Below are 16933 nucleotides of genomic sequence, written 5' to 3' on the forward strand. Positions count from 1 at the left end.
GCAACTCATCTAGCCAAGTTATCCTGCCATCCTCGCAGGCTACTCTACAAACCAAGTTTTCCTGCCTTATCTGGTGAGACACTTTTCCATAACACTTATTGGGACGTTTTTGTTATTATCCGGAAGTTATGTCCTTCAATCAATTATTGGAATTTATTTCCTATTGTTTTTTGTTCAAGTTAGTGTTGTTTTTTTCCTATCTATATTACCCCCCCCCCCCTTACTCTTTCCCTGCCACTCTCCAATTAACCTTTCATCATAAGGGTTTGAAAACAGATCTATCATATTTTGCTATGAACAACTTCTTTTCTCTTATATGTATATCACAATTAATACTGCATCATGGCTAATATTAAACAGGTACCTGGAATGTAAGGGGTATAACTTCCCCCAGAAGCATAAGAAGGTATTATTATATCTCAACAAACTAAAATTTGATACAGCCTTCTTACAGGAGACTAATTTAGTTGCACATGAAATTGTTAAACTTAATTTATTACATTGGATAGTACTTGTTTCTGCCCCCCTTTCCTCCATAAAGAGAGGTGTCGTATTTTTGGTTAAATGTCATGTGCCTATTGAGTTGAATTCCACCATAATAGACCCAGAAGGACACTATATACTTTGTGAGGTGAAACTTTGTGTAATGTGTATGCCCCCAATATTTATTTTAAACCATTTTTGCAATAGTTGTTAGCATCCTTACAGCAGTTCACCAATATACCTCTCATTGTTTGTGGTAACTTTAACCTCATTACCTCCTTGCAACTTGACAAACTATTTCCACACAAAGGTGGGGGAAAACCTCCAAAGTTTGGTATCCCTATACTTTTGAAAAGATTGAACATGTTAGATATTTGGAGAACGCATCATCCTGTTGATAAAGAGTTTACCTGTTTATCTGCGGCACATGGATCGATCTCTAGAATAGATTACATGTTTCTGTCGACTGTGCTATTTTCTATAGTGTGGAAAATTTAAATAGAACCTATTTGCATGTCTGATCATGCTTTAATATGGTTAGAAATTCATACAGATGTGGACACAGGGCCTTATAAAATTTGGCGATATCCCTCTGGTTTTTCTGATTCCCTCATCTTTTAAATGAGAGAGCGCCTGGGAGGAATATAAAATTAACAATATTTCCTCTGCTGCAGAGGACCCATTATTATTCTGGCAGGCGCCTAAGCTTGTTGTCAGAGGCACTGTCATTTATTATGTAACAGCCCAGAGAAAACTTCTCTCCGCTGAATATCTAGATGATCAGCGACCCCTGACAGAGACACATATCAGAAATTCCAGTCCTCCTTTACCCCTGTTCACAAAGCTGCTTATATCACTGCTAAGACTCATTATGACGCTTTATTTTCTAAAATGGAAAAGTTGTACTCTTTTAGGAAAGATCATAGTTTAAATTTGGAAATAAGACTAGTAGACTCCTTACTAATTGGCAATTCCCCCCATGGTGGTACAGCCTTTAAAATTACCAGACAACGCCTATACCTCTTCTAGTGCGCAGGTAACTGAGGTTATGAAAGAATATTATGTTACTCTCTACTCACAACCTCCTGGAGATACATCTAGTACCCCCATCTATTTGGGAAGGTCTCCCTATGCCAAAAGTACCACACCAAATGAAAGATATCTTGACTGCTCCTATTACTGAATTTTAAGTTAAAAAAGTGAATTCTACCTTAAAATCAGGCAAGGCACCTGGCCCTGATGGCCTAACTCCTGATTTTTATAAGCTCTTCTTCCCAAAAATTATCCCAACGTTAACCATACTTTTTGGTTATATTCTAACCCACAATCTTATGCCATTACACTTTAACTCTGCAATTCTTAAACTCATCCAAAAACTGGGGAGGGATCTGAGTAATCCAGGCTCTTACAGGTCCATTTAACGTCTTTTTTTTTTTCATTGAGTATTTTTAATTGACATTTTTGAAATACACCCAGACAAAATAAAAAGATACAATATAAAGTAATGTCGGCAGATATAAGGTATGACTTAATGCAATATAAAAAGCACATTGACAGTCAAATCAAGAAATACAGATAAATAAAATAGAAGTCATACGTGTAGCAAAAAACATACAACTAGCTCAAAACCAATACGGATATTGTAACGTGCACTCAAAGGCGCTATTTGAGCCCCTGTAATAGAGCTCAGTAATAGCAGGTCGTATATAAAACATAAGAAGAGTGTGGTGTTGCACTTATAAATAACAAATTCAAATACTAAATTAACTAATAACTGGGCATGGCAGACAATGGAGTCAAGACACCAAATATAAGCAGTTGCAACAATATTACAATAACAAATAATTAAAAATACTTCTCAAAAAGAAGTCTATACAGACTAATCTGTAAATAGAAAGTATGGTGGTCGCTCACATCAGCTTAATAATATTGCTCAGGTGCTTGTAAAGGGCTGGGTTTATACTGAACCACAAAAAAAAGAAGATTCCCTCCAGCACACTGTAGCAATATTATCAAAAATACTTGAATCCTACATGATAATAGAAATTCAGAGGTATTGGTTGCATACATTTGTAAATATATGATTAAGCACCAGGCCAGCGTCAAGGCTCCTCTATACCAGCATCCCTAACATTAAGGGGTTCACATCCGAGGTGCAGAGCAGCCCAAAAGAACCCAGCCAAGGACTACTCCCAGGGCATCACACGAAAAATGGAAGAAAGGTGATAGTGAAGTGTAAAGTATAGATGTGTCAAGATAATCAATAAGTGTTAATATAATAAGAAATAATTACAATTACATAAATAATAAACAAACAAATGGAAAGGTGATGAAAAAATATCTATGAGAATTAAGTGGTGATGCCCTGAAAAAGGCCCAGCCAGAGCCACTCCGGGGGCCCCACGCCCAAACGCTCACCCCAAAATAATTATTGCTACAAAATAGTAGCACCCACTCTGGGTCATATAATTACAATTAATGTACTGGATGATAATAGCACATGTACCAGCTGAGAGCTGACTCAATAAGGAGGTACCCCAAAAACCTCCAAATGGCACTATACGGACCAGCACATCCTCCCAATGCTTGCTCCTTTCATGCCTCTCAGAACTGCAAATAGAAAGTATGGTGGTCGCTCACACCAGCTTAATAATATTGCTCAGGAGCTTGTAAAGGGCAGGGTTTATACTGAACCACAGAAAAAAGAAGATTCCCTCCAGCACACTGCAGCAATATTAGCAAAAATACTTGAATCCTACTTGATAATAGAAATTCAGAGGTATTGGTTGCATATATGCTACCATTTTGTAGCAATAATTATTTGGGGGTGAGCGTTTGGGCGTGGGGCCCCCGGAGTGGTTCTGGCTGGGCCTTTTTCAGGGCATCACCACTTAATTCACATAGATATTTTTTCTTCACCTTTCCATTTGTTTGTTTATTATTTATGTCATTTTAATTCTTTCTTATTATATTAACACATTGATTATCTTGACACATCTATACTTTACACTTCACTATCACCTGTCTTCCATTTTTCGTGTGATGCCCTGGGAGTGGTCCTTGGCTGGGTTCTTTTGGGCTGCTCTGTGCCTCGGATGTGAACCCTTTAATGTTAGGGACGCCGGTATAGAGGAGCCTTGATGCTGGCCCGGCTCTTAATCATATATTTGCAAATGTATGCAACCAGTACCTCTGAATTTCTATTATCATGTAGGATTCAAGTAATTTTGCTTGTATTGCTGCAGTGTGCTGGAGGGCATCTTCTTTTTTCTGTGGTTCAGTATAAACCCAGCCCTTTACAAGCACCTGAGCAATATTATTAAGCTGATGTGAGCGACCACCATACTTTCTATTTGCAGTTCTGAGAGGCTTGAAAGGAGCCAGCATTGAGAGGATGTGCTGGTCCGTATAGTGCCATTTGGAGGTTTTTTGGGGTACCTCCTAGGTGAGTCAGCTCTCAGCTTATACATGTGCTGTTATCATGCAGTACATTAATTGTAATTATATGACCCAGAGTGGGTGCTACTATTTTGTAGCAATAATTTGGGGTGAGTGTTTGGGCGTGGGGCCCCTGGAGTGGCTTTGGCTGGGCCTTTTTCAGGGCATCACCACTTAATTCACATAGATATTTTTTCATTACCTTTCCATTTGTTTGTTTATTATTTATGTAATTTTATTTTTTTCTTATTATATTAACACTTATTCATTATCTTGACACATCTATACTTTACACTTCACTATCACCTTTCTTCCATTTTTCATGTGATGCCCTGGGAGTGGTTCTTGGCTGGGTTCTCTTGGGCTACTCTGCGCCTCGGATGTCAACCCCTTAATGTTAGGGACGCCGGTATAGAGGAGCCTTGACGCTGGCCCGTTGCTTAATCATATATTTGCAAATGTATGCAACCAATACCTCTGAATTTCTATTATCAAGTAGGATTCAAGTATTTTTGCTAATATTGCTTCAGTGTGCTGGAGGAAATCTTCTTTTTTCTGTGGTACAGACTAATCTGTGTAATTTTTAGAGAAAGCAACAGCTGCTATATTCCTATTATATATATAAAAAAAGATCCCTGCTGGGAATCACATATACTTTTAAAACATGAAAAACGTCCAAAAAACACAGTGATTTCACCGGATCATAATTCACTTGATAAAAATATTAATCCATCATCTCCGACCTCCAGGTCTTTGTGCAGGATAAATATATATTTGAAGTCCTACATATGAAGCAAGGTATGGCTTCTAATATCATCACCTCTAGGATTCAGAGCAATGTAGCGCTTACTGGTCTTTGTGGAATTGGTAGAATGGGCTGCTAATGTGGTTGCTCCTAATTTGGAACTGATGACACACTGATCTGTGTACATAAAGAGCATGGGTGCCCCCTCCATACCCCAAGGAGAGGAAGCGCACATGTAGGTGCACATTGAAAAAAAAGGGTTTTCAGCAGGAATTGGGTACCTAAACCTAACCTCCCCCTCCCCACACCCTAAACCTATCCTCCCCCTTAGTGCCTAACTGTAACCCTCCCCCCACTACTTACCTATGGGATGCTGGCAGTCGGGATGTCGGCGCCGTGATTCTGACAGGTGTTGGGATTCTAGCACCAGTATTAAAATCGTTAGCATCCCATGTGCCGGGATTATGACTGCATCCCTAATGTGTAAGGGGCATTACTGTGTGTGGCATAATGTGTAAAAGGCACTACTGTGTGATGTAACATGACTAAAGGACACACCTATGCAGTGTAATTTGACTAAGGAGTACTACTGTGTTGTATAATTTAAATTGGGTGTACTATTGTGTGGTCACGTCCCTTCCCAGTGAGACCACACCCTTTTTTTACTACGTGCACCTACATGTGCGCTTCCTCTCCTTGGGGTATGGAGGGGGCACCCATGCTCTTTATGTACACAGAGCTCAAAAAATGTGTAGTAATGGCTCTGCTTTGGTGTGCACAGATGTGTCCTCCTTTGCGTTCAGCACCCCTGCCCTAAAAATTCCTACAGTGAACACTCTCTTTCCCTACAACTGCTAAAGTAGGGCTTGGTCAAATGCCTTCCCGTGTCTTTGTGTGTGACCTACACCAATGTTGTGCCAGCTTTACCTAACAGAACCTACCAAATGTCTGACTATGGCCTATGTATGAATCCCCTGCAGAATGAGTTCTGTAATGTATGTATTTTAATACAGAAAATGTTGTATACTTATATGTTGTTCTAATATTAATTATATTTGGAAGAGCATAAACTAAGAAGTGGGAGGAGGCAGACAAGTAAGGGGAGGAGTCTATGCCAGGAGCCAGATGCTGCCGCAGAGGTGGGCCTGTGTGTTCTTTTAATGCCAGGGCCTATTTTTAGTCCCAGTCCGGCCCTGCTTACAGTTATAGTTACTGTGGGGAAAAAGATCACTTTGAAACACTGGACTTCCTGTTCCTCTCCAATATTAAGAGAAGTTACTGACATGCTTCTTAAATTACTATGGGACCTTTTCATCAACACTAAAATAATGTTTTTAAGGACATTTTACTTAATTACCGTTTTTTAGTATTCATTAACACACTTAACACAGATATCTCCTGGCTAAGATGGTAAAATTTAGAAAAATTAAAGCTCTATTCTCATGCCATTCGAATTCAATTCTCCCGAATGAAAGCTAAGCCTTTTTTAACTTTTTTTACATATTTATTCCTGGGCGCTTTAATTTTTCTAAATTTTACCATCTTAGATATAGCACCTTTTAACTACCAATGGACTATTAATTTGATGTTGTTTATCATCTTCATTTCCATTCATATGTGTTTTTTATGAAATTTGTGATCTATTGTTTCCTATATATTGCTATTCTGTATTAAATTGTGTACCCCCCTATTTTATTCACACATTGTTGTTTGCACTTTTTTCTTGGCACTAGCACTTTATATGTATTCTTATCTATATTATTTTAGATTAAACACGCAGGTCGTTATACTGATTAACTCTGCACAAATAAACAGTAAAGTTTAAGAAAAAATAAATAAATTTCCAGCCCCAATGGTTCAAAATCCCGACAGTGCAGGTAAGTTTACTATACCTACCCCTCTCCCCCCCTAACCCTAACCCTCCCTTAGGGGTGCCTAACCCTAACCTCCCCACATTAGTGCCTAAACCTAACCCTCCCTCCCCTTCCCCTAAACCTAACCCGGTGGGCGCCTAACCACCACCCCCTAGTGCGTAAACCTAACCTCCCCTTCCCCTAGCCTAACCCTAGCCTTCCCCGGGGGGGTACCTAACCCTAAGCTCCCCCGGGGGTCCCTAAACCTAACCCCCCCATCCCCGGCTAAGTGTCTACTTACCCCCAGCTGAGGACGATCAGTCTAGTGTTCTGTCGGCGTTCCAGCTTCGTAATTAACATAGGCGTCGGTATTTCGACGCCTATGTTAAATCCCTTGCCGGGATTCCTGTGTCGGGATTGAGACCAGCGGCCATGCGGTCTCTTAACTACATCCCCATTAATATTAGTTTAATATATAGTATGTGTATAGTATCTATTATGTCCTGGTGTCTGATTTTTGTCATAATTACATTTGTATACATGGTAATATAGTGTATTCATAGTATTAACATTTTTTTTTTTCTTACATCATTTATACTCAAATCAATCAATACTCAAATCAAGGAATTGTAACTTACATAGCTTATTTCACTGCCACTGTAAAATAGTTGTTATATTTTAATACAAAAGTATAGCGGTCACATTTAACTTACAAATTCAATCATATTAAGTAGTTATACCATGTTTGGTCCAGTTTGGCCATGGACAACCATGTCTTGTTTTTGGGTGTGGTATAACAGATTGACAGGTAATAGGTTAACACCAATTGTCGACAGTGTCAAAAGGTCGACTGGGAAAAGGTTGACAGGTACAAAAGGTCGACATGGATATATGGTCAACACACTAGTCGATTTTTTTTGTATTCTAAGCCTAATCCTAACCCTCCCCCTAGTGCCTAACCCTAACCATCCCCCTGGTGCTCTACCTTATCCCTCCCCCAATTGCCTAAACCTAACTGTAGCCTAACCTTAACTCTCCCCCTAGTGCCTAACCATTTCCTCTGGCAGCTTAACCCTCCCCCTGGTGCCCTACCCTATCCCTCCCCCAATTGCCTAAACCTAACTGTAGCCTAACCTTAACTCTCCCCCTAGTGCCTAACCATTTCCTCTGGCAGCTTAACCCTACCCCAAAGTGCCTAACCCTAACCTTAAAAATGTTGAAAGATCAATAAAGATCACGTCGACCATTTTTATGTTGGTCATTGGTGTGTCGACCTATTAAATGCAGACCATTTTATGTCGACCTGTTCATTGTCGACCTTTTTACTGTCGACCTATCATTCGGATACCCTTGTTTTTAATAGCAAAAACTGGACCTAGGAATACAAATATGTAACTTAACTCTAACTTCAAAGATAGAGTGTTTGCAGTTCATATAAAAAATATGTCCAAATATATTATTTAAAAATAGTAATTTTATAGTGTTTAAAAATAAACATTTACACAAATACTAATTTCAACCCAAACGGCAAACACAAATAATAAACGCGAGCCACAAATTGAGATTACATTTGCACTGCAAACATGTTCGTGACCATAAAATTGGTGAAATTAAAACTATTTTGGAGCATATCTAATTGTTAGAATTTTTGTGAGTTTCCTAATTTCCCTGTGTACATTTTAAAATGATTTGTGCAGTTATTAGGCTTCATTGCTGAGGTAAGAGCAGAAAAAAAAAATGCTAGTGCACACTCTAACCATGTTAAACCTAATAATATTACTGCTATATTGCATCAAAGAGGTTGTTCGCATAATAATGGCCATAATTATGGGCCTGCCCACTGCATCCAGGTGACCTCTATCAGGCAGGTCCCTAACACTCCTATGTAACAAATACAGGGCACGCAACCCCCCAGGCCAACCCAGCAGAACTGCTCCACGGCCCCTCCCCCTATGCATTCTGTACTATGTGTATGTATATACACTGGAAGGACGACTCCTACCTTGATTAGCACCCCTCCCACCTGTTTCTGGGTGTTTTTAATTAGCAAGGAGTCCTTGCACTCCTAGACTGCACATTTAATAAAGCACAGTGAGGGTAAAGCTGGGTACACAAGTAAAGATTTTCTGTCCAACCATCCAACTAGTTGATTGGTTGGAATGAAAATCTGGTAACGTATGAAAGCAAATGACAATCAGCAATTTGCTCCCAAACGCCGAAAAATGGACAAAAACTGTTATTTGTACAAATTGTTTAGATGAAACATTTAACAAACTTGTCTGACGACCATTTTCATCTGTTTTCTGGCATTTAGGAGCAAATTGCTGATCATCATTTACTCCCATACGTTACAAGATTTTCATTCCAACCAATCAACTAGTTGGATGGTTGGACAGAAAATCTTTAGGTGTGTATGCAGCATAAAAGCTACTATATATATGCTGTGTGTTAGTTTTGGGACTGGTATTGGGGCGCGGGGCTCTCTGGGCTGGTGTGGCTGGATTGTTTCATGGCATCATAATGTACACTTTTTCACTTCTTTAGTTTGTTTTTTATACATGTAGCACTTCATACACTTTTAATTATAATAACCTCTTATTTTTGCAAGGAGCAGAGGGTGAAGAAGATAACATCAAGATGCCCAAGCACTAATTTATAGTCACTAGTGGTGTATAAGGGGCATTGGACCACAGAAAGATACCAACACTTAACCGCACCTTGCTACCACAGACGTAGAATTAAGGGGAAATGCTATTGCAGTGCTATCCAATAAGTCCATAACATTTCAGGGATTATATACAACATAAATGCATTCTGTGTTTATATATCTCATTATGGTATGCAAATATTCCAAAATACAGAATATTCCGATATCCAAAATAACCCTAGTCTCAAGCATTTTGGATATGGGAGACTCAACCTGTACTGTATGTATATACAGTATAATATATATACTGTGTGTGTATATATATATATATATATATATATATATATATACAAAACATATTTAAACCATGACAATATTTGCCTTTTAGAAATATTCCCTTTATTGATAGCAAAAACAATTAACGTATTCATGTCTAGATTGACTAGGTTCTGCTTTTCTGTCTGTTAAGGCCTTTACAACATTTCACACAAGTGCAGTTAAACCACAACTTCTACAGAAATGGACACAAGCTTGAAATAGGAAGCTAATAATGAATATAAAGTGATTAGAAACTGAACAGGAACAACACTATGAAATCAACATTTCATAACTTCCTCAGTTTTACGGTACAGTTGTTGTATTCAATAAATTATAGGAAATCATTACCACAATTGGCTCAGGTTATAAGACTGCAGTCTCACATAAGAGCATTTATGTTACCTCTACATGCAATTTAAGATACACTCTCAAGCTTATCAGACACGATAAACAGATCTATTATTCAGGGCATTCCTTCAGAAAATCATGGTAAAAAGGTTAGTTTCCACAGAACTCATGCATTAGGCAAACGAATACCGCAGACTGCAGTCTCTATTGTTGTTAATAGGAACTGTGATCAGGGCCAATTTATAAAGCTATGAAAAGTTTAGCTTAATGTTAGCTATTGTAACCCTGTGGTGGAAGGATATTGCTGGAGAGGGATACTCTGATACCTCCCCTGCAGCCACCATGCTCCCCTAAAAACCGTTATAATTATATTACTATGTGCATGTGCAGCATGAGTGCCATACAGCATGGGCTGGGGAAATTGGTAGCTATAGCTATCACTGGTATGCAGCCAGAATGTTGACGGTAACAGTGACATGGTTAAAATGTTGACATCATACATGTCAACACCTGAAAAATGTAGACATATAAAATGTTGACATTGTCAGGGTTATTTTTAGGGGTGTAGGTTAGGATTAGGAATAGACATACCTTAAAACCACATTGTTGACATTCTGACCATGTCGACATTTCATCAGTGTTGACATGCTGAATGTCAACATATTAGTAATTTCAACATTTTCATGTCGACATAATGAATGTCCATATGATTAATGTTGAACTAATATACCGATTCCCTATGGGAGCCACTTGTCTGGCAGGAGGTTTTTGCTAAATACTACAAAAAGTCATTTCTTATCACCATGGTATACAACGATAATTCTTTTCGAGGCCCCACTGCCACCAATGATAAATAGACCCCAAATACTGTAATAAAACAAAGGAGTTGCTCAGTAGGTAAGTGCTCTGACTGCATAATTGAGAGGGACAGCCTGTCTGCTTGTGTCCAGTCCAAAATAACATATCTCCCAATTACCAACTGTTGTGATTTCATCAGGATGAATGTTTTTAACCTTTTTTTTTTCTTTTTTTAACATTACTAGTATAGAAAACACATATCTACAAATCACTGGCAAAGTCACTCAAATTAAGGACCTGTCTTAGACAGGCAAGAAAGCACTGCTTTTATGCTAATAAATGTGAAAACTTTAAAATGAAAAGAAAAAAAAGAATGTCATGTCCTCCACCCCAGCCCACCCTAGGCTGGTAGTGAAAAATAGGTAAGAAAAATGGTGTAGACCCCCCTTATGTTTTACTAACTGAGAGTAGGCTGAACCAGCAAAGGCTGGTGACACTATAGCATGGAGACATGCAATGATGGCTCCGCCTGCTGTAATGTCAACCAGCTCTAGACTAGTCAGCCCAGGGCTTGAGTCCCTATGGAAGTGGGGACCCCTCAAAAAATGGGGTCATCCCCTCCCCGTGTACAATCAGACCTGGGCTGTAAGCTGTTCTCCATACCCCTGCTCTGACCAATCATCGTGGCCTCTCAAGTAACCTCTTTGTCTTGACAAAGGACAAGTTGCATTGACTGTTATATTGTTTTCTGCTGTATTTGCCATATGGAACAAAGATAACCTATCTCTTTGGAATGTATGAGTAATAAATGCGTAGACAAGGGATGTGGGGAAGGTATTTTTTAATAAAGGACTTTATAATTTGTTGTGTGCCTGGTCTTTATATTAATATTTCTTTACTGGTGGACTACAGATGCCAGTGGGCCCTTGAAGCCCATGCTGAGACTTATGGTTCTCCAAGTGCCATCATGCCCTGGCATCCTTTCTGGGACCAGTAGCAACCTGTAAAGAATAATTTTTTACTCATTATTACCACCCTGCCCACCGCATCAGGGGTACTGACCCCAGGACTAGTTGTTCTTAGAAAAGGGGGCCCCATTTTTTGGGGTGTCCACACTTCCTTAGGGATTCCAGTCCTGGGCTGACCAGTCTTGGGCTTTTTTATGCTGTTTATTTCCCTACCATATTACCTTTGCTGTTTAAGCCTAGTGGGGCACCCCACCAAGACCCTGTGTGCATACACACACTGAGGTGCTACTACAAAAATGTAAATTTATAATGTGCCTCCTGCCATTGTCTATTATAGGCCATGATTTAACTGTTTTCACTGGGGTTCAGGGACTTTTTGCTCTGGCCCCCTCAGCAGTGGAGGACATTAGGGGACCAGTGAGTACTGTGGCAGGCTCAAGGATTTCAACTAGAGAGAACGGCAGTTGGTGGCTGCGCTGTGGTGAGGTAACTGCCAGTGGGCGCAAAGATACACAGAGTGTGTGTTTTACCGGATTCCCAGTGGTTCTTCCCAGTGATACGAGGGCTTCTCCCTTGACAGACACTGGGTGGGTGGCAGAAGAATGTATCCAGTCACTTGGGGAGAGCAGAGGCTACAGATATAGAGGACATCTTGTCAGCCCTTGGTTAAGTTGGAGCCAACATTAGAGTATGCTACAGGCCGGAAGTCCTGCATTACTATCCGCACACACCTCAAGTTCATTTTAGAGAGGGATAGCACCAGAGACCGTATAAACCTTTAGCTGAACAAAGCACAGCCTAAACTATTTTCCACTTGCCAGTACAGTTTTGTTAATACCACCGAGGACTTAAATTAAGTAAGTGTGGGCCTGATTCATTACCAATCACAACTGTGATTATGCATGCAATCGGCCTATTGTGGCATTCTGCGCATTCATCGCAATGCGTGTACGCAAAGGTCTCACTGTGATCGGACTGCGATTGCAGTGTCTACGCAGACCCATTGCAGAGAGATTGACAGGAAGTGACCATTTGTGGGTGATGATGGGGGTAGAAAAACGCGGGCATGCCAGGGGGTTCGTACGCCGTTACAGGGGCGTGCATAAAGTAGCCACTGTGATGCCATACGCAGCTTGGGCTTCTGCGTGCGATAAATTTAGCAATTTCTGAGTAAGGTCAGAGGTTGTGCAAGTGTGCGTGAGGCTCCGATGGTACTCGATTGTACCAATGGTTTCGCAGGATTGCTATGTAATACTGATGTGTGTAAAGTAAATTGGGCGTCCTTATTTTTGGCTGCGACGGCATTGCGATTGCAATCATTAACATGTTTTAGCAGTGGGACTGCATACCTAATTGCAATTGCGATCTGTACTGAATCAGGCCAAGTGTACCTAGACAAACCATGTTGCAATGCAAGGGCTACCACGGCAGGACGGAATCCCGACAGCAAAGGTAAGTAACCCTAACTCTGGACATTTACAAAGTAACAATTGCGATAACATCAGTGTGATGTGACTATTTCTATGCAAAACTAATGCTGGGTATATACTAGAAAACTTGCAAATGATGCAGTGGTCGTCTAGATTTCCTTTGAACTCCCGGACAAACGATCTAGTGCATAAACACTATGCAATCTTCTAAACGACCGAATGATATATCTTGCATCGTTTGGTGGTTAGATCGTTAGCTATATAATGTTAACATATCGCCTGGTCATTTGGTAGAGCGTATACATGATTTGCTGGAAAAGATTGTCAGTCTGAGCTGCATGTACGGACGACCTGAAGATATGTGATGCCGCAGGAGCGCGCGTAATGTGTACACACTTGACGATTTGAACAATTTGCATTACGATGCATCGAAATTGGCCAAATCGTTCAAAAAATCGTCTAGTATGTACGCAGCTTAAGACAGTTTAGTCCTTAATTCAGCACATTTTAGAAAACACAGTACCTGCTGTGTAACATTTATAAATCACAGATTTCGGACCTCTGATAAAGAGTCTAGAAAGAAGAAATACATTCTGGCGAATGAACCACCGAGCTCCATCTTACTGAACTGAGTTGTCTTACTGTATGGGGCCCTAAGGTTAAAGTTAATATATGTGACTGTCTCGTTCCATGTAAAATATTGACGACAGTGTGAGCCTTTATTATTGTGTAATGCTTTAAATTGGTCATAAGTATAAAGGCTCATACACACTAGACGATGTGCTGTATGAACGATATTGGGTGTTCACACTGAATTATATCTTTCAGTGAAGTCATCCTGCCACATCTCTGAACAAGCAATTATTGACGATATTGTCAGATTGGCCTGCATGTACAGACGAAAAAAGACATCGTTAACAACTCGCGGGAGCGCGCATCATTGGTCGTTCATTGCATACACACTGAACGATATGAATATATAATTGAACGATATCCTTATGGTCCATATCGTTCATAAAAATTGTCTAGTGTGTATGAGGCTTATGAAATTTATTCTGCTATAGAAGTGTTTTATTAAAGGCATAATACAGCTACATAAGTGTAATATTACAAAGCATTTATTGTACATAAGGTATAGTTTGTTATTGCTGATCAACCTGAAGTTCTTTCAGCTAAAGAAGTCTATTCAGTCGAGTTTCCAGTTGAATAAATTGTATAAAACATTATTGTGGTGAAAGTTATTAGATATTATATTATTTTCTGTGTGCAATGATCCTTCTTTACCTCTCTGTTGAGCAACAATGGAACCTGCACTGAAGCAGTGGAACATGATAATACATTTCGGTAAGGAAGACACCTCACAACACAATACACCTTACCTAAGTATTACACTAGCACTGGTGAGAACTAGGGAAGCCCTACACTGTTTCCCCCCTATTTTTCACCACCAGACTAGACTTAAAGGCCTAGGGCTAGTTATCAATTTGGGTGTCCCTAAAACTTTTTTTTTCTTTATTATTATTTTTGCAAATTTTAAAAACAAAGACCAGCACATGTGCAGGTCTCAAAAACTGCGGCAGATTTACGCTGAATTCTCGTTGGTTTGTTAAGGGCTTAAAAAACTGATGTTCGTGGACACTTAGTAAATACAGTATTTTTAGACACAAAACAACTAGCGATGCTGCCAAATTGAATGCAAAAACTCTGCTTAGTAAATGTAAATTTTAGGTGACTGCATGAAATAAATTTACAAATCTTTGATACTACAATACATAGGGGCATATTCACCATTGGGATACCTAACTACCAGAGCAATTCAGTATTGTCCATGTGTGGGGACAGCTGCTCTGAAAAGCAGCTGTCCCCGCAATCTCTAACTCTGTTACCACAGTAGCAGTGTTACCACTGTGTTGCCGGCCAACTCCACATTCGTGACCTGACCTCAGTCACTTGCACGGCTGCTGGGCACTCCATAGCGTAGGCAGTACAGCTGCTGGGAAGTGCGTAGGTAGCAGAGGGATCTGCTCGAATCCCTCTCTACAACTCTGAACCTCCTTCCCATAAGAAGAAGCAGGGCTCTGGGAATCAACACCATCCCAAGATGGCATTGGTTCCTTGAGGCAAACTCAGAAAGATTTTAGTTTTAGGAGTTTGCTGAATACTAGGAGGCTCCATCGGCCCCTAATAATAAATGGACCCATTACTTAAAACAGGGATGGGGAACCTCAGGCCCAGGGGCCGTATAAGGCCCCCGGAATCATTTGGTCTAACCCTCTGAGCTTTTCTCTGCTAGCCTCATTTGGCTAGCAGGGTGCCTAAAATGGCACCCTACAGACAGAATCTATGCAGTAGTGCCACCTGGAGCATTCTTAGGATGCTTCAGACGGTCACACCACTGCCTTGCAGCTCCCCGGAGCATCCTCAGTTTGCTCCAGGTATTGCTGTGATCACCGGCAATTGTGGCTCCGCCCCCTTGTGACATCACACAGAGGGGCGTGGCCTGCACCGGGCCCGCAAATATAGTTATATATATCAAAATGGCCATCGGCAGAAAAAAGGTTCCCCACCCAAAACATGTGGAAACTAGCATTTTGTGTAACAGAATTATTAAGGATGATAAATAGATCCTCGATTTGACAGGAGCCTCACATCAACAGCGTGTGATGTTGCTACACTCTTCCTTCTATCTAGCTCTTAGTCATCCAACTTCCAACCATCTCCTTATGGATGTTATGACACTATTCCCTATCTCACCCAGTTCAGCCCTCACTTAAGCTGGCCATACACGCTGCAATTATCGGGACGATCCGCCCGATATCGGCGGATCACCGCGATAATTGTAGCATGGGGGGTGCGACCGAGGGTTAAATATTGCTCGGTCGGGCATGCTGGATTGTCCAGCATGCCCGTCCGATGCAATATTTACCCGGTAACTGTCGGCCGCATCGGGCAGTGTATGTCCAGCGCGGCCGACAGACAGACAGTTCCTGTGTTCCTTCCTACTGAAGGAACAGGGAAATGTCTCCTCCCCCGGGGGCGGAGCGCAGATGTTGGGCTATACACTGTGAGATTTCTCTCACAGTGTATGCCGCGGACATCTGCGGCTGGCAGCCGGCCAGATAAAATGTCTGTCGGTCTGACAGACATTTTATCTTGCCGTGTATGCCCAGCATTAGTGAACATGCTTGCAGAGTTTTCCATGTTGCTTTGTGGAGGCAGAGCAGTGACAAGTCCCCTCATAATTGAGTTATAGAGAGCATCACTGGATAAGACAAGGGCAGCAACAGTATATATGTGGGGGAATTACTGCTGATCTAGCTATAGTACAGGTTTTAACATTTCAAAATTGCAGGCACAGGGACCTGCAGTAGATGGGAAAAAAAGCAAAAAGTGCTCTGACAGATAAAATGCACCTTAACCTCTTGGTAACTGGGATAGTTTATACTTCGATTACAAGTTCATTGCAAGTAACATTGACTTTTTCTAATTTACTTTGTAACGTATGATGGCACATGTGCAGATGATATAAAAGCTCTGGCACCATGCCACAGTCTTTACTATTGTTTAGCTTCATCTTTGCATAGATATTATTATCTAGTATTTTACACATCTAATTACAGATTGGAATTGGGCACCAGGAACACTATTAAAATAAATTGAGCCACCAGGGGTGTTTCTAGAGAGGAGTGGGCCCGTGTGCAGGCTCAGACACGAGCCCCCTCCTCTCTGTCCGGCAGGCCGGCAGTGCACTGAGCTGTGCGCGGCCAGCACCGGAGTTATAGACTCTGGACACTAGTCTATAGAGTATGCGCAGGCCACCGGAAAATGGCCATGGCGGCCATTTTCCAGTCGCTTTTACAGTGCCGGACCCCCGCTCCGACGTGGGACTCCGGAGAGGTAAGTAA

This window comes from Taudactylus pleione, unplaced genomic scaffold, assembly GCF_031769625.1.
Source record: "Taudactylus pleione unplaced genomic scaffold, aTauple2 ptg000372l, whole genome shotgun sequence".
Lineage (NCBI taxonomy): Eukaryota > Metazoa > Chordata > Amphibia > Anura > Myobatrachidae > Taudactylus > Taudactylus pleione.